Raw genomic sequence first — 24,491 nt, 5'->3', positions numbered from 1 at the left:
ATTGAAAATTAAAAGTTCGCTCGTCTTTATCAGAGCAAGAACAAAATCGTTGTCATTAACATTACATTCAACAACAGAGATAATGCAGTGATAATGTTCGCGTTTCTTATGCAAGGAGTAACATCGTTGGTTCCGATGCACAGCACAGTACCTGACACAGTTATTTTTGTAATAAAATGCGGTCTTACAGCGAGACTTGGGAACCAATCTCCTATTCACTTAATGGGAGATGGGAAGCCGCCTAGAAACCAGATCCAGGCTGGCCGGCACACCGACCCTCGTCGTTAAACCATTGGGGGTATTCGATGCTGGACCGACACATCTCTCAAGACCGAAAGCGCCGCTTTATCATGCACGGCTATCTTGACCGAGACGTAGGCTTCTATAATCTAATCCGATACAAATGTCTCCTCGGGAGGTCAAGACGGCCTCATTTATGGTAGAGGAGGACCAAACTAACAGCCAAGTGGAATCTCAACGGCCCAACGCGACTGCCGCCTGAGAGGACCGACATATTGTTTTCTCGGCCGTATGTGGTCTTACAGGCACATTAAGCACCTTGGGGCAGGAAATAGGCTCGATTACAGCATAAAAAGTATACAAACATATGCCTGGAGCACCACAGAGACCGCTATAGCTGTTTCCCTTCACGCGGTAACAGTGAAGGGCGCGCAGACAGCGGGAGTGTACGTTGCCAGACTGCATGCGCCATCGTCATATGGGCCCAGCTGCTGCCTTGCCATTAAGCGCACAACACAATCGCATCCGGTTAGTTCGAACTGCAGCCGTTGCATATCTGAGCTATTAAGGGCAGGTCCTGTGCCTTATTTTGGAGATCTTTGTGACGTTATATTTGAACAAAATTAATTAACGTTGGTTGAGAGCGGAAGCCGCATGGAATAATGCACCCCTGTCAATTATCCAAGCACAGATGATGGATGCCCAGCCACGGGAGAGTGGTAGCTGCTGCCACAGGGGGCGGCCTGTTCATTCTCAAATGACCTAAAGCTATACAGTCTTCCAACTACATTGTGTACGAAAAAATAAATAAAATTTCGTTTTATGCTGACATTTCTGACGTTATAGCTTTAATGGTCAGCCGCGTGCATTTTTGAACTGTAGTGCAGTGAAATGACTTAACATTATGAAATACTATTGCACTGCAGAGCTAATATTATCCACAAAGTAACATAAAACGAAGATAAGAATCTAGTTAATTCTGTGTCATCTCGTTTCTTGTTAATTATATTTTAAGCTCCAGCACTTTAGACATAAGAGATTTTATATGTTCTGGCACGTTGTTGAATTCATATGTAAGTTTATATCTGACTCTTTTCTGACTAGATTTCAGTCCTTGATGATTTTGTGAAGGTGGTTTTTTTTTTTGCCTGTTATTGTGTTTACACTTTACGCTTGTTTTTTTGAGAAAAGGAACATGTTGGTAATGACGTAGGCCAACATTGAATATTAAATATTGTTGAAAAGTTCTCAAAATACCTCATATTTTGAAGCTGTTTGTTCAGAATGTTCCAGAACTACAACCAAATATTTGTTTTTATAGCACTCGTATGTATTAAAAACTGAAACACATAGTACTGTGAAAATACAATCATTGTAAGTTGATTTCTCAAAACTGATTACGTAGCTCATTCGTGACTGTAAATATGAAAAAAATCTAGTTCCCTCATTTGAAAATCTCCTATCGCAGAAATCATGAATATTGGAATTGTAGCTGAACTAAAGTGCTTACTTAATTGCCGGATGTGCATCTGCTAAGTGCAATTGTGAAAGAAAAAAATAAAATTATCTCCTGATAAAAAGAGGCATTAAAGAGGCTTTTTGTCTAAAAAAATAACGACTGCCAAGAAAAGTACTCTTAAGTTTGGTATGTGTCATGGGCACAGAATATCAGAGAAAATAATGAAGCAGACACGGGCTAATCATAACATTCGTAACTGATTAACTGCTTTTAAACCTCTTGTAAACCACATGAATGAAACGAGAGGTTTCCGTAATGCATGTTACACAAACAGTGCGACAAGTTTACTAAAATACTGTTTCCTGCCATACGGCGTTTTTACGTAAAAGACCAGCAAATAAAGAGTATAATCGAGATTCTTCTTTTCCAAGTGTGAAGTGTGATAGAGATTCTGCGATATATTTGATGGATCTTTTTCGGTTTTATGTAGCTCCTATTCCGACAATGAAATGGTAAGCTCTATGAACGCTTAAGATGATTCTAGAGTATCACTTATTTTTTTATTTGCTTCATTTCGTGTAGCTGTGCAAACTTGAGATGGGACCCTTTGTTCCAGTCGCAGCGCCACCGGATGTGGCGGTTTTGCCATAGAATGTTGTAATATGAAAGGTGTAGTGGTATCTCATGCGCTTCCCCTCCATGATACTCTGTTTGTTAATTTGAAAACTGTTATTTTCAGATAGTCTTGATGAATTGTCTTTGTGTTCATCATGGCGCCATTTGACTGTTAACTTCACCACGTGTTCAGATGTTGCTTGCTACAGTGAATCTGTGTTCTTCAAAGGAAAGATTATAGTATGTAGAAGCAGAAGAACTCCTACACGAGGCAATATTTCCGATTACTTCCCATTTATTTTATTTTATTTTATTGGAGTTAGAACGAATTTGGCCTTCAGCCCACCCCAAAGATTCTGTGTCATTTTCATATTTAGTGAAACTCGTCCATGTTGATGTATTCTATTGCAGGTGCTGGAAACTGACTTAGTGTCGAAATTGTCCAATTACACAAAAAAAGATACACAAGTGATTTGGTTTCTTCCTGTCTTTCCCTTATCGTGGCCTCCCGTCATCCAAAAGCTGGGCTTTGTTAGTTTATATGTTCTCAATTACCCTTTCAGTTTATTAATATGACTGTACATGTTCAGAACTGCTTATGAGAAATTTAATTGTAGCGTATCGATGCTTATAAAAACGGTGTTCTTTCTAAAACCCCATGAATGCCTAATAGCAAAATTTATAGAATTGCATAGCCTTTCTTAAATTAATAAATCTGTAGTTGATTTTTGAACTTATTGATATTCTAAAGCACCCCCGAAGCTGCACCTCCTTAATCCCCATCTAATTCATAAAGTGTTCATCCACCATGACGTACGTGACATCTAGGAAACTGACAATAGAGAGAAAGAAAATCGTTCAAGCCAAGTTAGCATATTCTCTAGTCACTTTCTGTCTGTACATTAGCCAACCTTCTCCTGAAATGCCTGTCAAGAAGTTAATCTTTATAATCTGAGTTATCCGTTGCACGTAATAAATATTGAAGTTGCCTTGATTTATTGACCAGTCCTTGTATTTGAACCCATGTTAATATCTGATAGGCATGATGGGCTGTGGATGTGATGGAGACAGCCACGTATATTATCCTAGACGATCAAGTAAGTCAAGTATAATACCCTGATAGCCGCAACCTAGTTAATGTTCCCTAGTCATGTATATTATTCTTGACGATCCAATAATTCAAGATATTACCCCTTTTATAACCAGTGACCTAGAACGGGTCCACCATGACTCAAGACATCCTCTTTTCATGTGGTGACGCTGCCAGAATAATTCTTACAGTGTAGTATGAGACATTCGGAAAAACTAGTAGATGGATGCGTGTGGTAATTTTTTTCAATTTCAGTAGTCATTTTTTCCTTGCTGTTGTTCAACTTCATTCTATGCCGTTGTTTTGTTCATTTTGAAGTGTTTCTTCAAATTTATTATGAGTTATTTTGGGTTGTTATATCTCATTTTATTATAGTAAGTTTATATAAAATAATTAATAACGTATGAGTGAATTTTGTGCAGAAATTTGTCAAATAAACCCAGTGGAACTGTAAGTAGATGTATCATGCACGTATAACAGTAAACCAAAGTATACAGATGTAATTTGAGATAAAACAAAACAGGATGAGTGAAATAATGTGATCTAAATCTGTTGTCGGAGCAACAAACAGTGAGTGGGGATTACATTTCGAGGTATCAGATAGTGGCATTACAATGATCAGACAGGATTAAGTTGCATTTTTGCAAGGGGAGATTGAGATTGTACCCAACAAATAGAGTAACGTGGATGATTTGGACGATGGTGCAGTAGCCAATGAAGCGAGACCTGTTCCTCTACTTCACGGCTTTAATATGTTTCTGGTGATGATACAGGATGGTTTCAAGGGAATTAACGAAAAGTCAGAGGCACAGTAAAAATGGCTCAATATGAAATTCTAAGAAAAGGAAAAAATGCTCTATAGCAAATTTGAGGGGGAGAGAAAAGAAATCCAAGTAATCCATAGAAAGTTTGAGGAATATAATGCTCGGGTGCACTCCATAATTGTGGAAATCCGAGGTGCTACAAGGTCTCTTCACCAAGAAATTACGGAGGTAAGATCCAGAATATAAACGAAAAGCCAATAGATCAATCGAAAGCAGAGATCACAAACAAAGTAGAAGAAGCAAAAGAAAACAAAAAGGAGACGCGGAAGAGCTTATAAGCTAGGAAGTCCGTTACTGAAAGTGCATTTATTCACTGCTCCAATGAAGAAGTTGCTGATGGTTGCTGATGGTACAGAGATCAGAGAAATTATCAGAGATCTCTGTGTGGACGAGAATGGGAGTTGCAGCATGAGGTTAAAAAATGGTTCAAATGGCTCTGAGCACTAGGGAACTTAACTTCTGACGTCATCAGTCCCCTAGAACTTAGAACTACTTAAACCTAACTAACCTAAGGCCATCACACACATCCATGCCCGAGGCAGGATTCGAACCTGCGACCGTAGCGGTTGAGCGGTTCCAGACTATAGCGCCTAGAACAGCTCGGCCACCCCGGCCGGCGCAGCATGAGGAGTCATTACGAAAACGAGAGGCTGAAATTAGTAAAGTTACTGGCAAATTAGATGTGTTCACGACAACGTTCAAACAATTGTCTTTACGAAGCGAAGGTTATTCTGACCGCACACGTCCTGTCGCTGTGTGTGAAAGCAAAGAGGTTCAGTCCCTCTTGTGATTCAAGCAGAATCAGATAGAGATAAATCTAGATTCGAGCCCAAACGGAGGCTTGCCAGCAAACGTTCTTCACGCGAACCGTAGGCGACTGGAAGGGGAAAAGGGGGAAATGACACTGGTACACGAAGAACCCTCCACCACACACTGTAAGGTGGCTTGTGAAATAGGAATGTAGATGCAGATGTAGGTAATGAGAAGTTACAAGCGTGCAGCGGTTCAGGTTTGCGCGTTCTGTTACGTGCAGAAAGAAGATATGGTCGCAGTAAGAGGTGAAGGGAAGATGACGAGGAACTGCTTAACATCGAAGATGATCTACGTGAGATTGTGATCCTTCAGCCATTATGGCGTCCGACGCCAAGAAAAGTTCTGACAAGGCAGGCGACGATGATAGCAGGCGTCACTTTATCTCAGTTGAAAAGTATTCCGTTTTTTCTGGCCCCCCGACAACGAACATCTACATCCATGTACAGTACATACTCCGTGAACCACCGCACAGTGCGTGGCAGAGGGTACCCTGCACCACCACTAGTCATTTGCTTTCCTGTTCCACTCGCAAACAGAGCGAGGGAGGAGTGACAGTCTATATTGCTCCGTATAAGCCTTAATTTATCATATATTATCTTCGTGGTCTTCATGCGAAGTGTATGTTGCGGCAGTAGAAACATTCTGAAGCCAGCTTCAAATGCCGGTTTCCTAAATGTTCTCAATAGCGTTCCTGGAAAAGAACGTCACCTTCCCTCCAGGGATTCACATTTCAGTTCTCCAAGGATCTCTATAATATTTGCATGTTGTTCGAACCTTCTGGTAACAAATCAAGAAATCCGCCTCTGAAGTGCTTCGATGTCGTCCTTTAATCCAGTCTAGTGCAGATCATAAACACTCGAGTAGTACTTAAATATAGGTCGCAATAGCATCCTATACACAATATCCTTCACAGATGACACACACTTTCCTAAAATTCTCACAAAAACCGAAGTCGACAGTTCTCCTTCCCTGCCATAATCCTCACAGCTAGTTCCAGTTGATATCTCTTTGCAACGTTACACCCAGATATTTAAACGACGTGACTTGTCAAGCAGAACACTACTAACGCTGTATCCAACTATTACGGGTTTTTTCCCTACTCATCCGCATTAACTTACGTTTCTCTACGTTTAGAGCTAACTGCCATTCACCATATAACACTTCCGTCCGCTACTGCTATACCATAACTTTAAAGTTGGAAGCAGGTCGTGAAATAAAACAATCTTGTTAAAGCAGTTATGGTATAAAGCAACAGAGCAGTGTTACCCTTTGAGAGGAATTTTGTTATGTTGACCGTGTTGTACCTAACGGAGGTGGCTTATCGGAAATGAAAGTAAGAATTATGTAAATATTTGAACAGTAACAAACAAAATTTTGCCTATTTGCACTGTTCAACGGATAAAGAAAACGGTCGCCAGCCTAACTAGGCAAGAGAATGATTAACATTCTCGTTCAAGAAAATAGTTATTAATAACTTTAATGGATAAACACAACCTATACTTTGTCACACGCGAGTGCAGTGAACTCTTGACACATACATATGTTTACGGTAAGATTGAAACTAACAGTTAGAGCAGCACAACCTATTTGCAAAATTATAACAGATACCGAAACACACTATTACTCCCAGGGCTTACACAAACTGAATGGTCTTTATAACATTATTACTATTCACTGCAGAATCATTAATTAGATATAGGTTAAGTCTCTCTCAGTTAAATACTTTACTATTTAAAATGAAAGTTAATTGGAATCCAATAACAGGTTGCTTCTCACTATCATTTGAATAATGAAATAATGTTTTTCATAATTAGTGGTTTTCCCATTACTTGTTACCTAGCATTAACACAATAGACAAACTATGGATCCTGTTATATTATTAATATGCACTTCCAATACACAAGAGAGACAAACATGAGTATATAACGTTTCACGCTGCAGTTTTCCACTTTTACTACATTGAGAGACAAAATTAACATATATGTAAGATACTGTCTCAGCTTATGCGATTTACAACAGGCAGTAATGTGATCATTTATTAAGCAAAACTTTATAAGCTTCAGTTTTAAGAACTCTTAATTTGAAGTTGGCAACAATACATTAATAAGCAGTTTTACTAGGAAAATTATTTTCAGCAAGCATCATTAACTTTAACTCACTCTCTTGCCACATTAACTTTAACTTTCTTTTTACTATGTTCAAGAGGCACTAATTAGCAAAAACACTGGTCTTTAATGTTTCAGTAGGGACACTCGGTAATCACTTTAGTTCAAACGGAGAGGAAACCTGAGAGGTGTTATGATAAGGAAAAAATCAAGGTAGAAACATAAATTCAGTTATAAGTTACCTTATATTTGTGCACACTAAACCATCCGATGAGCTGATCCTTCACTGTACATTATTATAGCATTCCGATACAGTGACTGCGCAATGTGGTGGCAACTGCATGTTGGTAGGTGGATTTGCAGGTAGAATTCCTGGACTCTGTCATTTCTTGGTGGCGATGATAGATACAAATTCCAGGATAGTTCCAGCTATTTATCCATCCATCCGAGACATTGGAAAGTAGCAGAAAATACCTCTCTCGGAAGCAGCACATTATGCATCTTTCACATGGCAATGCACAGTTTGGGGGCTCGTCCCCGACTCGTAGCTCGTCCCGACTCTTGTTCCACCTTCTCTACCTAGGCCAACCACAATTTGCGCGCGCTACACAGTTCCGTTCCCGAGGGGAATCACTACACATTTTACATACAAACTAAGAACCCTAAGTGAGGATCAACAGTTTACATAACAGCAACCAAATGCGTTAAATAAAACAGAACATTTGCACATATTGACATTTCTACAAAAAATTATTCACACAGAAATTACAATTATATATAGTAAGTTTTGTTCTCTCCAAATGGGGCAAAGAATTTAAATGACAGATACACTACATTTCATAGAATCAAACAAAGATATCAAAGTTCTTACAAAGAAAGGAGTATACAGTTTTGTGTTATCGATTCAAACGAACACATTTACAGAAGCTCAGCGATGTAACATTAAATAAAACAAAAGCAAACTAAATCAGTAAAGCACTAGAGTTATGGTGTTACAACCACACCAACTAGAAATTTTGTCTAAGTGATCTTGTATCCTCCTACAGTCACTCAACTTCGACACCTTCCCGTACACCACACCGAACAACCGCAATCTGTTGCCAATTCTGTCCACCAGAACATTTCTGTGTATAGAAAATACTATCATACTTCCCCGGGGCACTTCTGACCATACCCTTGTCTCTGATGAACATTCGCCATCGATGCCAACGTACTGGGTTCTATTGCTTAACAAGTCTACGAACTACTCACACATCTGGGAACTTATTTCATACACTCATACTTTCGTTGACAGTCTGCAGGGGCATCGTGTCCTGCGCTTTTCAGAAATATAGGGATGAGGAATCTGCCTGTTGCCGTTCATACATAGTTCGCAGTATATCACGTGAGAAAAGATCAAGGTGCTTTTCGCACGAGCGATGCTTTCTAAAACCGTGCTGATTCATGGACGTAAGCTTTTCCGTCTCTGGTAAATTTGTTATATATAAACTCAGAATATGTTCAAGAATTCTGCAGCAAACCAGTGGTAAGCATATTGGTCAGTAATTTTGCAGATCCGTTCTTTTATCGTTCTTTCGTAGAAGAGTCATCTATTGTTTTTTTTCAATCCGTTTGGATTTCGCACTGGACCAGAGATTCACGATAAATGCAAGCTAAGTAAGGGCCCAGTGCCGTAGAGTACTCTTTGTAAAACCCAATTGGGATTACATTTGGACCTGGCGACTTAGTTGTTTTCAGCTCTTTAAGCTGTTTCTCTTTTTTATAGTACCATAAAGTTGGAAGTCACATTTCTGGCCACTTTTCGACTATTTGATGATAGGAGGAAAACAGAGGGAAATGTATGGTCCCACAAATACAAGACGATGCGATCACGAAGAAACCGTGGATGACGTCCACTGAAAAGTGGCCTTGGACACGATGGAATGGCGCCAGGACAAAGATATGATATGTTTTCAGACAGAAGACGTAAGTGTGACGTGCAATACGAACTGAGCCTCGAACTGCTTGACTAAAAGTAATGGTTTTCCTCGTAATAGCCGATTCAACGATGAAATTTTGGCACGAAAAATGGAATTGAATGTAGATCTGAACCAAGATTGACTGAATGGTACACAAAGGGATACTAAACAGGAAAGAACTGCGTTTAGGGAAGAGAGTTTTGGCAAAAGTACACTAATTATCTAAGGAGCAGAAATTTCTATGTAATAAATTTTTTAACATTTATTGCGGACTATTTCCACTACGGAGGATAGTGCACCATAACGCCGTCGAAATAGACACCCTTCGATCGAACAGATTTTGAGGTGTGCACAGCATCTCAAGTGCGAAAAATCTTTATAGAAGAAGTTAGCAGTGGACATAACATAGGTATTTCTATGTTCTGTCTCCACCACAGGCATGATGCCGATTAGGCATTTGATTACATCTACTTGATACAGGGTGACGGTTATTAAAATACCGGGCGATCAAAAAGTCAGTATAAATGTGAAAACTGAATAAATCACGCAATAATGTAGATAGAAAGGTACAAATTGACACACATGCTTGGAATGACATAGGGTTTTATTAGAACCAAAAAAAAAATACAAACGTTTAAAATACGTCCGACAGATTGCGCTTGATCTGATCAGAATAACGATAATTAGCATAACAAAGTAAGACAAAGCAAAGATGATGTTCTTTACAGGAAATGCTCAATATGTCCACCATCATTCGTCAACAGTAGCTGTAGTCGAAGAATAATGTTGTGACCAGCACTGTAAAGCATGTCCGGAGTTATGGTGAGGTATTGGCGTCGGATAATGTCTTTCAGCATTGCTAGAGATGTCGGTCGATCACGAAACACTTGCGACTTCAGGTAATCCCAAAGCCAATAATCGCTCGAACTGAGGTCTGGGGACCTGGGAGGTCAAGCATGACGAAAGTGGCGGCTGAGCACACGATCATCACCAAACGACGAGCGCAAGAGATCTTTCACGCGTCTAGCAATATGGGATGGAGCGCCATCCTGCATAAACATCGTACGTTCCAGCAGGTGTTTATCAGCCAAACTGGGGATGATGCGATTCTGTAACATTTCGGCGTACCTCTCCCCCGTCACCGTAGCGGTTTTGCTGTCCAGCGCCATCTGTCGGACTTTTGTGAACTTTTTTTTATTTTTGTTTCCTATAAAACCCCATGTCATTCCAAGCATGTGTGTCAATTTTTACCTCTCTATCTACATTATTCCGTGGTTTATTAAGTTTCCAAATGTGTACTGACTTTTTGATCACCCTGTATATTAAATAAAATCTGAAGAGTTTGCGTTAGGACGTTCAAACTGCACGGTTAGCCGCGGGCATGATGATAATTAGTATTGTGAATGCGCATCCACCTTGTTGTTGTCGGCCATTTACATCTGGATGGGTGTGACTGTGTGGTGTGCAATGCCCAGTCACGGAATAATCGGTGCGATATTTCTTGATGGCACGGTGACTACTGAACAGTACGTGAAGGTTCTGGAAGACGATTTCACCACCACTATGCTGGCAGACATATCGAACATGTCATAACCTAAATTCGAATGTCTGTAGTGTCGTTTACATGTTCAATAAAGTACGTGCACGCCGTAGTTTGTAACCGATTTACGTTTTTATTTCATATTGTTTAATATTTGTCACCATGTACATAATCACGATTACTTACTCCTCCATAATAGTAAATTAAGGTCATGTTGGAAATATTGTTGCTGCATATCTGACGTGTGTGAGGTGTTGATGGCACTTGTAGATTAAGGAGACTGAATTTGTTGTATAAGCACTGCGCTCGAAGGAGAGCGAGAAATAATCAGTCTTACGAGTGGAACTTAATAAGCTGCTGGATGTTAGGCATACTTCTATGAACCGTAGTGTTTTGTCGGACGTTTGGAGTTCGTGTCATTGCAGGAAACAATATGGGGAAATATGGAGGTGAGGACTAATTGGAGTTCCCAAACAGAGGCATATTGAGGCTGAGATGATGTGATACTAAGGACTGCGGGAAGCGCCTGATGTCTAGAGGGAGATTTTGTTGTTTTGCTAGTTACGAGGCAAGTGCTGTGCTTATTGTATCTTTGTTTGCTATGAGGAAGTCGTAACGAGAAAATAAGGGATGGAGTGAAATAGTCAGTGCAAAGCTGAATGGAACGGACGGGCAAAGTGGCACCACTTCTTATGTTACAGAATAGCAGGGTGATGTGTTTATTTAGATCGACCAATGACTGATGATAATGAAAAGAGATTGTCTGTAGGTGACAATTACTATGACCACAGTAGATGAAGAATGTGTCAAACGAGTGTATAACAAGGACAACTCTTCCAACTGATGAATGGAATGTAGTAATAAGAAGAGAAATTAATTTAACTTAGAAGGTAATATCATTGATGCCATGTGTAATTTACGTATGTGACAAGAGGGATGCGATAGTTCACAATAATGTAACCACTGTGTGACATCCACTATGTCTATCTGAACTACTGTATTGTGTTCCTGCACGTTAGGTCACTGAGTGCTTTACACAATAATTTCGACATATTAAATTAGGCTGACAAGCTTTCGGAAGATACTCCTCATTTTTGAAGTCCAAAATTTCGTCCAAGCTGAAACAATTACTTTTTGAACAAACAGCTGTGAGATATAGACGTTACTTGGTTCATTATCAGAAAACAAATATTAATCCAAAGAGGAAAAGATCAGTGTTGGGCTACGTAAAGAAAGAACGAAAGCAATTAGTATCATCCAGACAAAACAGGTCAGCGACATAATGGAAAGAGCGAATAATCTGAAATGGCAGTGGGCTGGTCATGTCGCTCGAATATATATATATATATATAGTGCTTGATTTGTAACGGTACGCACTGGTACGCTGTATCGGTATCTCTGACGAAAACAGGCGTTACATTAACGTTTAAAGACGTGTAAAATTTAAAAAAAACTTGAGGTACTGTGTCCTTATACACTCCTGGAAATGGAAAAAAGAACACATTGACACCGGTGTGTCAGACCCACCATACTTGCTCCGGACACTGCGAGAGGGCTGTACAAGCAATGCTCACACGCACGGCACAGCGGACACACCAGGAACCGCGGTGTTGGCCGTCGAATGGCGCTAGCTGCGCAGCATTTGTGCACCGCCGCCGTCAGTGTCAGCCAGTTTGCCGTGGCATACGGAGCTCCATCGCAGTCTTTAACACTGGTAGCATGCCGCGACAGCGTGGACGTGAACCGTATGTGCAGTTGACGGACTTTGAGCGAGGGCGTATAGTGGGCATGCGGGAGGCCGGGTGGACGTACCGCCGAATTGCTCAACACGTGGGGCGTGAGGTCTCCTCAGTACATCGATGTTGTCGCCAGTGCTCGGCGTAAGGTGCTCGTGCCCATCGACTTGGGACCGGATGCACGCCAAGACCGTAGGATCCTACGCAGTGCCGTAGGGGACCGCACCGCCACTTCCCAGCAAATTAGGGACACTGTTGCTCCTGGGGTATCGGCGAGGACCATTCGCAACCGTCTCCATGAAGCTGGGCTACGGTCCCGCACACCGTTAGGCCGTCTTCGGCTCACGCCCCAACATCGTGCAGCCCGCCTCCAGTGGTGTCGCGACAGGCGTGAATGGAGGGACGAATGGAGACGTGTCGTCTTCAGCGATGAGAGTCGCTTCTGCCTTGGTGCCAATGATGGTCGTATGCGTGTTTGGCGCCGTGCAGGTGAGTGCCACAATCAGGACTGCATACGACCGAGGCACACAGGGCCAACACCCGGCATCATGGTGTGGGGAGTGATCTCCTACACTAGCCGTACACCTCTGGTGATCGTCGAGGGGACACTGAATAGTGCACGGTACATCCAAACCGTCATCGAACCCATCGTTCTACCATTCCTAGACCGGCAAGGGAACTTGCTGTTCCAACAGGACAATGTACGTCCGCTTGTATCCCGTGCCACCCAACGTGCTCTAGAAGGTGTAAGTCAACTACCCTGGCCAGCAAGATCTCCGGATCTGTCCCCCATTGAGCATGTTTGGGACTGGATGAAGCGTCGTCTCACGCGGTCTGCACGTCCAGCACGAACGCTGATCCAACTGAGGCGCCAGGTGGAAATGGCATGGCAAGCCGTTCCACAGGACTACATCCAGCATCTCTACGATCGTCTCCATGGGAGAATAGCAGCCTGCATTGCTGCGAAAGGTGGATATACACTGTACTAGTGCCGACATTGTGCATGTTCTGTTGCCTGTGTCTATGTGCCTGTGGTTCTGTCAGTGTGATCATGTGATGTATCTGACCCCAGGAATGTGTCAATAAAGTTTCCCCTTCCTGAGACAATGAATTCACGGTGTTCTTATTTCAATTTCCAGGAGTGTATATTACTTTATCGCCAAAGAAACAGGTACAGGCATGCGTACTCAAATACAGAGATATGTAAATAGGCAGAATACGGCACTGCGGTCGGCAACGCCTATATTAGATAACAAGTGTCTGGCGTTGTTGTTACATCGGTTACTGCTGCTACAATGGCAGGTTATAAGGATTTTAAGTGAGTTTGACAGTGGTGTTATAGTCGGTGCACGAGTGATGGAACTCAGCATCTCCGAGGTAGCGATGTTCATCATACGACCGTTTCACGAGTGTATCGTGAATATCAGTAATCCGGTAAAACATCAAATATCCGATATGGTTACGTCCAAAAAAGATCCTGCAAGAACGGAACCAACGACGAATGAAGAGAATCGTTCAACGTTACAGAAATGCAACCCTTCCGCAAACTGCTGCAGATTTCAGTGCTGGGCCATAAACAGGTGTCAGCGTGTGAACCATTCAACGAAACATCACCGATATAGGCTTTCCGAGCCAAAGACCCACTCGTGCACACTTTATGACTGTACGACACAAATCTTTAAGCCTTGCCTGGGCCCGTCTACACCGGCATTGGACTGTTGATGACTGGAAACATGTTGCCTGGTCAGATGAGTCTCGTTTCTAACTATATCAAGCGGATAGACGTGTACAGGTATGGAGACAACCTCATGAATCCATGGACCCTGCATGTCAGCAGAGGACTTTACAGGCTGGTGGAGGCTCTGTAATGGTGTAGAGCGTATGCAGTTGGAGTGATATGGGACCCCTGATACGTCTAGATACGATTCTGACAGGTGATATGTACGTAATATCCGGTCTGATAACCTGCAACCAATTATGTCCAGCGTGCATTCAGACGGACTTGGGCAATTCCAGAAGAACAATACGACACCAAACACGTCCAAAATTGCTACAAAGTGGCTCCAGGAACACTCTTTGGAGTTTAAATAGTTCCACTGCCATCAAACTCCCCAGTCATGAACATTATTGAGCATATAAGGGATATCTTGCAACGTGCTGTTCAGAAGAGATCTCCACCCACTCGTACTCTTACGGATTTGTGGACATCCCTACAGGATTCATGATGTTAGTTCCCTCCAGCAGTACTTCAGACATTACTCGAGTCCATGCCACGTAGTGTTGCGGCACTTCTGCCTGCTCGCGGGGGCGCTATACGATATTAGGCAGGTAGGTGTACCAGTTTCTTTGGCTGTTCAGTGTATATATCCATTACTTCGCTGTACCAGTCTCTTTGGCTCTTCAGAGTATATGACCATTACGTCCCTGGCCCTGTGTTGTCTGCGTGACGTATAAGAGTCAAAGGAACTTGTACACCTGCCTAATACCTTTAGGGCCCCCGCGAGCACGAAGAAGTGCCACAACACGACGTGGCATAGATTCTACTAATTGTCTGAAGTAGTGGTTCAAATGGTTCAAATGGCTCTGAGCACTATGCGACTTAACTTCTGAGGTCATCAGTCGCCTAGAACTTAGAACTACTTAAACCTAACTAACCTAAGGACATCACACACATCCATGCCCGAGGCAGGATTCGAACCTGCGACCGTAGCAGTCCCGCGGTTGTCTGAAGTAGTGCTGGAGGTAACTGGCACCATGAATCCTGCAGGGCTGTCCATAAATCCATAAGAGTACGAGGGGTGGAGATCTCTTATGAACAGCACGTTACAAGACATCCCTTATATGCTCAATAAAGTTCATGTCTTGAGGGTTTGGTAGCCAGCAAATGTTTTTAAACACAGGTGAGTGACCCTGGAGCCACTCTGCAGGAATTCTGGACGTGTGGGGTGTCGCATTGTCCTGCTCGGATTGCCTAAGTCCGTCGTAATGCACAATGGACATGAATCTATGCAGGCGATCAGACAGGATGCTTACGTACGTGCCACTTGTCAGAGTCATATCTAGATGTATCAGAGGTTCCACATTACTCCAACTGCACAGGCCCCACACTATTACAGAGCCTCCACCAGCTTTAACATTCCCCCGCTGACATGCAGGGTCCATGGATTCATGAGGCTGTCTCCATACTCGTACATGTCCATCCGCTCGATACAATTTGAAACGAGAGTCCTAACCAGGCAACATGTTTCGAGTCACGAACAGTCCAATGGCGGCGTTGACGGGCCCAAGCGAGGCGTAAAGCTTCGTGTCGTACAGTCGTCGTTGGTCCCGTTCTTGCAGGACCTTTTACCGGCCGCAGCGATGTCGGAGGTTTAATGTTTTACCGGATTCCTGATATTCACGATACACTCGTGAAATGGTCGTACGGGAAAATCCCCACTTCATCGTTACCTCGGAGATGCTGTGCCCAATCACTCGTGCACCGATTCTAACACCATGTTCAGACTTACTGATATCTTGATAACCTGCCATTGTAGCAGCAGCAACCGATGTAACAACTGCACCAGACACTTGTTGTCTTATATAGGTCTTGCCGACTGCAGCGCCGTATTCTGCCTCTTTACATATGTTTGAATACGCATGCATATACCAGCTTCTTTGGCGCTTAGGTGTATATCCCTGTCTGTATAGACGTTTGATGTAAGCATCCTATGGTGTGCCGTGGGATAGGGTTGATTGTGGCAATATTGAGGAGAGAGCTGCTCTAGTTGCGAGGAAGCAAAATGCGGTGGCAGAGAAACTAGCGCATTATTCAAGATGTTTCTAGTGACATGGTGTAGAAACAAACCATTAACTACAGTAGAATGTGTTGTGGTAGTCCTTTTAGATATCACTGTTCCATGCAATTGTAGATAGGGATGTATATTCGAAGTGAATAGTTGAAATAATTAATTCGTTGACAGGGAAAATCGTGGTGCCAGAAATCGCATACCTATTCTGTTTCTTCTACACTACTATTCATGTACCGTATGGTAATATGTTTAGTGTGATCTTCTGTGCTATCACTAGTTAGTAGCAGTATGTGCCACATTAGACAGGGTGTAAATTTTAAATTGACAAACCAGAATAACTCGAAAAATAAGCTTCACGTGAAAAATGTGTAGAATCCAAAGTTGATTGATTATGATGGAGACATCTGCTGGTGATAAAATTAGCCCTCCACCCCAGCCCCTGGGGGTGGGATGGGAACAACTTTAAAATTTCAAATGCGAGCACCCATTTTTTATTGCAGAATCAGATTCTACATAAATCTTTGGGTCGAAATTTGTAAAACTCTAATTTCTCTCTCTCAAACCCCACCCTATGGGGAGAGAGGATCCACGCAAGAATGAGAACATGGATTTTCTTGAATTACAGAACCAACTACCAAGAATCAAAATAAATGTTTAAGACAAAATATACGTAGTTTTTTTACGTAGAATCTGATTCTGTAATAAAAATGCGGGTCCACATTTGAAATTTTAAAGTTGCCTCCAGCCCCACCAGCAGGGGGCTTGGGTGGCGGGCTAATTTTAGCACCAGCAGATGTCCCTCTCGAAAATAATAAACTCTGGATTCTACACATTTTTTCGTGTGAAGCTTATTTTTGGAGTTATTCTGGTTTGTCAACCTAAAATTTACACCCTGTTTAATATTTAATGTCAGAATAGTTATCGTACTCACTGCTAATGAGTCAACTACCGTTATATGGTAGTTTGGGTATTCAAACTTTTTGTTTTGTCATGATTAATGCGAAATTGCACCGTATACCAAATTGTATAAAAGTATTGTATGGTTTCATGTTTTTATTTACCCACCGTCGTGGGTTGGCAGGCATGTTGTGGATTGCACATTGTAATTGTTAGAGTCTAAAGAGATAAGTAACCCTTAAGATGTTTGTAAATTCCTAATGTTGTAAACGTTCTGTTTGTAACATATACTAGTGCATGGTAGGTGGAAGAATTCGTGCACGACTGAGAGGAGAATCATACTTCGCTATGGACAAGCCTGGCACAGGAATGCAGTTTTCTCCAGCCCCATTTGTGTACAGAGTCCAACCCTTGCTGCAGGTGGAGTGCAGTAGGCCAGTGTTCTGAAGGGTGCGTGCTGACTTCATATTGGCCAACCAGCTGGATGCACCTGATGTTCTGGAGGCCATCGGCCGCCACATCTAATATGACATCAAGGGCCACGAGGGTCGCTCACCGAGCAGCAAACACAACGGCAGAATGCCTTTTTCAGGTTCGTAGTGCGCGAGACCAACAAGGCATCCTGCAGTGCTGAGTGTTCAAAACTGTTCAAGTATGTGTGAAATCTTATGTGACTTAACTGCCAAGGTCATCAGCCCCCAAGCTTACACACCACTTAAGCTAAATTATCCTAAGGACAAACACACACACCCATGCCCGAGGGAGGACTCGAACCTCCGCCGGGACTAGCGCTGAGTGCACAGTCGCACACAGAATACGTGCAGTCCATCCTCGTTCCTCGTACACACTATACTGCATAGCACATGAGGAAAGTAAAAGGGTAAACCGAGTCACAAGAAGAGGGATTGTCTACCCTGTGGCGATCCAGGTTGTAAGAAGAAAAATGGTTTAAATGGCTCTGAGCAGTATGGGACTTACCATCTCTAGTCATCAGTCCCCTATAACTTAGAACTACTTAAATCTAACTAACCTAAGGACATCACACAACACCCAGCCATCACGAGGCAGAGAAAATCCCTGACCCCGCCGGGAATCGAACCCGGGAACCCGGGCGTGGTTGTAAGAAGAGGGACTGCCGACCCAGGAGTAATCCCAGCCATAAGAAGAACGATTGGTCTCAAGCTTGTCTGCCATCACACTTTCCCCAGATGCTACGAGGTCTACAAGGTTACGTACCATGAGACTGAGCAAGCCATGGAAACCTCTCAAATCCTCACCACCATATACATAAGAACGAGAGGTGCCATCTTGTGCCTACCCGCAGATGGTTCACGTCAGTTGTGGCAGATTCAGTCTGTCATGAATGTCAGCAAGATATGACACGCCCGTCCAGTACATGTTGGCCCTGCACTGCAGAATGGTCGCATAAGGCCTGTCAGTCATGGTCCACAGTGCTCACAAATGGTGCACCAAGGCGTAACGCCTGCATTGTTGCCAACCAACATCACATCCGTCCTTCGAAGATGCCTAACACGTAGGGGACAGTTTTCTAGAAGACAAATACATTGCCATGCTCTGACGGCCCACCAGGGGGCAACGCAAGTGTCGCTAGAGGCCACGAGTAACAAGGACCAATTCTCTTCCGCAAGAGACGTGATCGAAAATAGGCCTGGCTGTGTCCAGTGCTGAGTCGTATTAGGGCAGCGCTCGGGCCACACCACACCAGTTCACTCTGAGTGAATTTTCCTGGACTACGATGCTCACACGAGAGCCGCCTGCAAGAAATCAATGCCACTCACATGTTATTTCACTACTCTGGGAGCTGCCACCAGTTGCCTCCTCACCGAAAAAGATGGGGACTTAGACGTTATGACAGACTTGTGGACTTGTACTCGGCCAGTATTATTTTTCTATTTCAAGGAGTTAGTTATTTTATGTCCGCAGCTCGTGGTCTTGCGGTAGCGTTCTCGCTTCCTGCGCACGGGGTCCCGAGTTCGATTCTCGTCGGGGTTAGGGATTTTCTCTACCTCGTGATGACTGGGTGTTGTATGTTCCTCATTATCATTTCATCATCATTGGCTCGCAAGTCGCCGAAGTGGTGTCATCTAAAAAAAAGGGCTTGCAATACGGCGGCCGAACTTCCCCGCATGGGGCCTCCCGGCCAACAATGCCATACGATCATTTCATTTCAGTTATTTTATGTTTGGTGTCACTCCACTTCAGAGAAGATGTGCTATTAACCATTGATAAAGAAACTTATTTAGTCATTGCTACCTGGATATTTTGTGTGACACTGCCAACAGACGTATCAACATTGATAACAGATAAAGTTTATCCAAATCACAAAGGTACACGTATGGTGACTGTAGAGTACTAGTGGCGACAATCTGAGGCGAGAGGCATAGGTGTCCGATTTTACTTTGTAGAGGAGATGGCACATCCACAAATACTTCATACGTAACGTTTCCTCCCATTCAGACGAGAACGCTCAAAATGAGAAAATCTCCAGTGCTTCAATGCTAAGTTATTAGTTCAAAAATGGCTCTGAACACTATGGGACTTAACGTAAGTAATTAGTGATGAGCCACTAGAAAGAGTTTTTTTAGTAGCCAGATAGAACTGTGCAACGTGTTTTCTATGTATTGTCTTGAGTGAATTGTATTACCGAAAGTTTGGTGCATGTGGAACATAATCTCATCCTATTTTCTCTGTGAGTGCACCTATGCCACGTATAAATGTATCTGCACTCATAGACCCACTTCCATCAGATGTGCATGTTCAACCTTTATTTTTCAGGTGTAGTGTCTCATTCGCTTTTCTGTTTAACTCATGGCTGGGTGTGTAGTGATATTCATTTTTATGGGTATATTTTTTTGTAACACACGCCACTATAGTTTTGATTTCTGTTTGTCTTGATTTTTTTTATAAATGTTCATTATATTTTGAGCACATATTTGCTGAATATCACATTAATAAGGCTTTCTGACAGGAGTTTTCGAGTTAAAATTATGTAAAGTTTCCGAAATTTTCTGAAAATGACAGTTTGTGTGCCTTGTAACTGAAGTATCTTCTATCGGATTTCCGATTCATTTTTAATCTGAATACCTGTTGCTATTGGAGATATATAATAATAACACAAAATAATTTAATCAATTTTTAAAAACCTTTTATCCACGTAAGAAGCATAAACATAATTTTTATAAAGATTAAACATATATAGGCTTGAACTTCTTTTCATTACACGTTAATTTCAGTTTTCAATTTTTTTGCGGTGCCCCTTGTCTGAAACGTGTAAAAAGTAATTAAATAATAAACATTTAAGGTCACGTTTTTCTTAGGTTGCCATGAAAGATGGACAGCAGCCGGTCGACAACGGCTTCGTAATGATTCATGGGTGTTGCCCCTGTTTCTATTTACTTTTTAATTTTTCAACGGCTCTCCATTGAAGAGCTATAAAAATGTTTACTAGTATTGTTTTTAAATCACGTGCTGAACAACATGGCATTTACTTCCTGTAGAGCACTTGCCCGCGAAAGGCAAAGGTCCCGAGTTCGACTCTAGGTCCGACACACAGTTTTAATCTTTGGAAAAATGGCATGAATTTTTATTTCATTTAAAATTGTGTATCTCACAAAAAATATAGAATATGGAACATGACGAAAATAAAATTAAATTTAAGCTCTAAAAGTACCACATGACTACCACCTCGAACTGTACATATTATCTTCATTTTGAATTTTATTTAGAATTTTACTTTGCATAGTTTCTGAACTATGTGTTTAAGAAACATGAGATTTTATTAAATTACGATAGCTTTATCCCTTTAAAAAAAAAACAGAAGCAGTTGTTTATCATAGATGCGAATTTGCAAAAGATACTTAATGTCTGCTTTAGACGACCTAAAATGGAACCCACACAAAAAATGCAAGGTTTCCTGCTGTTCCAAGTGAAATGGAACAGCTCACATGTGCTCGGTGGGGTTTGACTCGGGTTAATGGGCAGGCCAATTCATTCGCCAAATATCCTCCCCTCCACCTATATAGTTCGATGCAGTGGCACATGATCATCCAAAAAAATTCACCCCGAGAAAGACGCACATGGAGAAGGGATATAATGTCACGGCAGTGTTGGCCGGTGAGCGTACCGTGTTCTCATATGCCAAGAGGTGAGAACACGCAATGCAAACATTGTCGAAATCGTTTCTGTGGTCCAGACGTTATGGTGTGGGAAGGCATAAGTTGCATGCAGATTAGTTCTGTATTCTCTCAGGCCACATTCCAATGGATAATGGCCGTGGGGTCCGAAACTGATCGTGGTTATTCAAATGAAAAGAAAATTGCAACTGGAGTTGGCGTTTTATTCAAAATAATTAATTTTTTCAAAAAAATTTCTATTTTCCCACTTTTTCGCTTCATCAGCCAACATCATAGTACGAGTAGAATAAGTGCCAGGAGCATTAAAGGTACAAAATGACTTTCTTAAAGCATTGTGAAGCAGATCATTTAATGAGACTGTGGAATAAGTCGAAACTCCACACATAATGATTCTGTAATATTTTCAATCAACGTTGAAAAGGGGGAGGGGTTTATAATCTTGGTTGCTTACTTTTTAATACAACCACGTATGGGATCCGCTCTAGCACGCTGATATCAGGGAATACTGGATCGTCTAGGATAATATGATAATATACGTGGCCGTTCCCATGTGCTTCACAGCCGAGTATGCCTATCAAACATTAACATGGGTTGGTGTACAAGAACAGGCCCATAAATCAAGGTAATTTCAGTATTTATTACGCGCAGCCGATAGCTCGGATGATAAACACTAACTTCTCAGTAAGTATTTGAGGAGAGAGAAGGCTGACGTTCAGACAACAATTGACTAGAAATATGCTAACTTATCTTGATCCATTTACTTTCTCTCTTATTATTGGCAGTTTACAAGGCGTTACATACATCAAAACGTATGAATACGACTCTGTGTTCTCTCAGGAAGCCTGATATATATAACTGGATAATGGGATTGAGGACCGAAATTGGCGTGGTTTTTAAAAGAACTGCAACTGGTGTTAGCACTTTATTGAATCAATTCTAGAGCTACGGAACTTTCATCAAGATGCTCCATATGCTGGACAAGAAAAAAAATATTAATGACATTCGTGGTCTTCAATCCAAAGACTGATTTGATGCAGCTCCCCACGCTACTCTGTCCAGTGAAACCTTCTTCATCTTCAAATAACTGCTGCAACATACATCTATTTCAAGCTGCTTACTGTAATCATCTCTTGGTCTCTCTCTACGATTTTTTGTTTTTTACACTTCCCTACAACACTAAATTAGTGTTGCTTTGATGTCTCAGAATTCTACCGCAAAATTTCTTTTCTCCTCATTTCTTCCTTCCTCATTAATTACCTCATCTTCAGCATTATTCTGTAGCGTCACATTTCAAAGGCTTCTATTCTTTTATTGGCTGAATTGCTTATTTTCCACGTTTCATTACCCTACAAGACGATATTCCAGACAAATACTTTCAGAAAAGACATTCCTAACACTTAAATTTATATCCTACTAGGTCTACAACTTTGCTTCGGTCGTTTTCTCTCTAAGTTCGGCGCTTCATTGTGGAAAACGTACAAAAAAATTATGATTCATAGTATTGTCCATCGCTGGCCAGTACATTCTCCCATCTTTCGGATAACATACGAATCCCGTGGCGGAAGAACTGTTCTTCTGTTGTGGGGATCCATGAATCGACTCAATTTTGCACTTGGTCACATGATCGGAAGTGCTGGTCAGCCAGACTGTATGTCACTGATCAAAAAGGGTGGTAGTCAGAGAGAGCAACGTATGGAGAATACGGCGGGAGGTATAGGACTTCTCTTTGCAACGTTTCCATGTATATTTTGACGGATTTTGCGACATTGGGTGGAGCACTGACCTGCTGCAAAATTACCTTTACGTGTCTATCGCTGTATTGTGACCGTTTGCGTTTTAGTGCTGGGCTCGAAAGCATCAATTGCTTTCGACAATGATGTCCTGTGACTGTCTCCGTCTGTTTCAGTAGCTACGAAACTGTTCTGTCTTCCCCGCCATGCCGGTCTTCGACATCAAAATCACTGTTTTTAAGGCGTTGATAACATTCTGTTCACGTTCTTCCACTAATCGTTCCATCACCATTGGCCTTACCTAGCCTTTTAAGAGCCACAGTCGCAGATGTCTTCACGTTAAAGCAGAAAATTAAAACCTCCCGCAGATGGCGAGAAATGGGAACGTAAGGTGACGTACTTAGTGGAGAATAACTTTATGATGGAATCACAATTCGACTAATATTTTTATGGCATTTTGTTTACAGATGCCTAAGCTTATTGCATTACACCTATGACCAACCATCTAAACCCCACTTGCCTCTACTGCAGTCTATTGCAAAACGGTGGAAGCAAAGTTGTAGATCTAACATGTTAACAAATTTCGCTTCTTCAGAAACGCTTTTCTTGCCATTGCCAGTCTACATTTTATATCCTCTCTACTTTGCCCATCATCAGTTATTTTACTGGCCAAGAATTAAAGCTGATGTACCAATATTTTTGCCTCATTTGCTAATTTAGTTCCTTCTGTACCGCCATATTTAATTCGACTACATCTCATTACCAATGTTTTGTTTTTCTTGATGTTCATCTTACATCCTTCATTCAAGATGCTGTCCATACCGTTCAGCTGCTCTTCCAGTTACTGTCTCTGATGGTATTACAATGACATCGACAGACCTCGAAGTTTTTATTTCTTCTCCTTGAACTTTAATTTCTTCTCCAATTTCTTTTATTATTTATTCTTGGTTTCCTTTACTGCTTGCTCAACGTACAGATTGAATAACACCGGGGATGGGCTGCATACCTATTTCACAGCCTTCTCAACCACTGCTTCCTTTTCACATCCCCCGACTATTATAACTGCCGTCTGGTTTCTGTAAATCTGTACACAATTTTTCGCTTCCTCTAATTTTGCCTGATACCTTCATCCACATCGGATAGAAAAATGGTCCTGGGCCCAAAAAACGCATAAAAAACAAAATAACATCAGTTTTTAATTGTTCTGGGCCAAAAACCGAATAATAAGCGAAATGACATCGCTTTCTGACTGTCGAGAGAGTGACGCATGACATGTTCAATATGCTGCCCATCGTTTAGTGCCACAATTGACATCAAAAACAGCGCGTTTCACAACAGATCGGAGTGTCTCTGGAGCCACGTTCAGAATGCGTTGTGCAATGGGTGCCTTCAATCCAGTTGCGTTCGTAATTGGAGCACCGAACACGACTTCTTTCAAATAACCCCACAGCCAGAAGTCACACGAGTCTCACGAATTAAGATCAGGTGATCTGGACGGCCAGGCTGTAGAGAAATGACACCTGATAATTCTAGCATTTC

Source organism: Schistocerca gregaria, chromosome X, assembly GCF_023897955.1.
Source record: "Schistocerca gregaria isolate iqSchGreg1 chromosome X, iqSchGreg1.2, whole genome shotgun sequence".
NCBI classification, from domain to species: domain Eukaryota; kingdom Metazoa; phylum Arthropoda; class Insecta; order Orthoptera; family Acrididae; genus Schistocerca; species Schistocerca gregaria.
This window is presented reverse-complemented; position numbering follows the sequence as displayed.